Source organism: Lactuca sativa, chromosome 2 (genome assembly GCF_002870075.4).
Source record: "Lactuca sativa cultivar Salinas chromosome 2, Lsat_Salinas_v11, whole genome shotgun sequence".
Lineage (NCBI taxonomy): Eukaryota > Viridiplantae > Streptophyta > Magnoliopsida > Asterales > Asteraceae > Lactuca > Lactuca sativa.
In genome coordinates, this window is record NC_056624.2 from 164875652 (window position 1) to 164877944 (window position 2293).

Here is a 2293-nt window from a genome sequence, read left to right on the forward strand (position 1 = left end):
GTCTGTATTATTTCCGTTTATGCTTATGTATTGTATTGACAATAACATCCCAACGTTTTTAATATAAATAAAAACATTTCTTCAGAAATATTTTGACAATATCATTATCATGTTTTTTGAAACAAATTCCGTAATATTATTTTTAAAAAATGATACTCTGATTTTAAATAAGCATAAATTAATCGGTATTTTTAGCCATAAAATTAGGGATGTCACAAGAATATTTTGGAGCATACAATAACCTCTTTAGTACTTTATTTAATTCAATAGCTTTCTAAGCAAACTATTGTATATTCCTAAAATTTAATACAAAAAAAATAATTTTAAACTTTAGGGTTAACCCATATGATTCGTTGAAACCTGCCTCATATATGCGTCTTTCTACAATATCAATAAAAAAATATGATATTACTCTTTAAGAAACAGGTGAAAGACACCAAATTTTACGACCAAAACACTATTTTTATTTGTGAAATTACTCTTTTATTCCATATATTATCATAATAACTTTAAAAACTTGAAAAAGTGTTGGATAAATATAGAGAAAAATAAAGTTGCATTGTATTGCAATGTAATACAATAATATTATAATATATATCATGGTGTTACATAATATATTATGCAGGAAACTAAGAAACATTCATTGGGCATGACAAAATAATGATAAACTAAAGACAATGCACCATCCAAACTGGACTTTTGTGTATGTTTTTATGTCGGTGGTCTTCACGATGTTAGACATGCAAATGTGCTCATTATGTTCTTTTTGAGTAGAATAAAAATTATATATTAAATAATTGTTCAATTACGAGGTCATTAGAGATTGAACAATCTTACTACTTTGCCTTATAGTTCATATGACATGTATCTTCTCAAGATATTTGGTTTGCAACTCATTTACAAGGCATATGTTGCAATGATAAATTATTTTATGTCTTATGTTCGTGATTTTAGTGTCAATAATCATATGGTGTAACCATTTGTTCTTCCAGAATGACTACAAAGCTTCCAACAGTTTCCAAGCAAATTTTGGTTAACTTTTCATTCACTTTCCACATTTTCCCTGAACAATCTGCAATTAGTCAAATAAAAACCACTTTTACAATGCTTATAAATGAATTGAAAATGATAAGAAAGCTGCAATTAGTCAATTAAAACCCAACTTTTAAATTCTTATAAATGAATTGAAAATGATAGGAAATACTAGAAAATACCATACGTTTACAACCCTTGTAAAGTGTTAAATACTAAATATCACATAAACTAAATATGCATAAACTAGCTTCTAAAAATGGAGTAAAGAGGGGTAGTAATGGAATCAGTAGCATGATTATGCTTAAAAGCTAAAACTTAGAAGTTTGAAGTAGAACTTACATTTACTGATTTAAAGAAGCAGTGATGAGTAGAAGACTGGGAAAGTGTATGCCCAGTTGCTTTACTTGCTTTTAGTCTATACCAAGAATCAATATTTATAGTTCGATCTGCAGTTCGAATGAGCAAATCGAATGTGAAATCAGAAATCGCAAATTAGGAAGGATCGATAGGAGTACTTAGTGAACTTTGAGTACCTTGCAATCCCGCAACAGAAGCTAGAAGATAGATCGATGTCGTAAATCGTAATCGGGCAAGCAGAAGCAAATATAAATGATCGATTGAGGCGTATAGGAGAGACGAGATGTGGGAACGGCGTGTGAAACAGTGAAAGGTTGAGGATTGTTGGGTGAAAATTTGAAATGAACGTGACCCTAGCTGCTCCTTTTTAGTTTTTACTTAATTTTTTTTTTAAGTTTATAATTGAAAAACTAATTTTTAGATATGGGATATCCAAAGTACCCCAAATTTCTTGAAATCAATATCTGTATCCGAATCCAAAAGATAAACTTCCAAATTTCTGATAATCAAAAATTCGAACACCCATTAGTTCAAGGAGTGGAACAAAAGATAGATATCGAAATTTTTGAAAGCTATGTTTAGGGTTGTAAGTCGGTTTATATTTAACAAAATAAGGTGTTCTCATATTATAATATTAAACCAAAACATTGAACTTTAGTTTAATATGACTTACAACGAAGTAGTTATAACAATTTAAAGTTGAGCAAAACTAAGTCTTTTAAATTAGCAGTTCCAATTCCAAGAACCCGGTTCCCTGGGCACCCGATGGATCCAACATTGGAATGCATGAATTAGGGAACTGATAACCGGACTAGGTACGCCTATTTGGTTCCGACCGGTTCTGATTCAAATTTTCAGTCAAAAAGTTCATCCTTAGCTTTCACGACCAAGTTGTCTCCAC

General features: G+C 30.3%; 1 long non-coding RNA gene across 1 annotated transcript; it reads right to left on the minus strand.

Annotated features, from left to right (window-relative positions):
- Positions 1-816: 816 nt before the first annotated feature.
- LOC111902590 (uncharacterized) lies at positions 817-1732 on the minus strand. Its single transcript, XR_002853871.3, has 3 exons — positions 1569-1732; positions 1375-1481; positions 817-1072 (listed from the first exon to the last, which is right to left on the minus strand). It is a non-coding gene; the product is annotated as an uncharacterized LOC111902590 (long non-coding RNA).
- Positions 1733-2293: the final 561 nt, after the last annotated feature.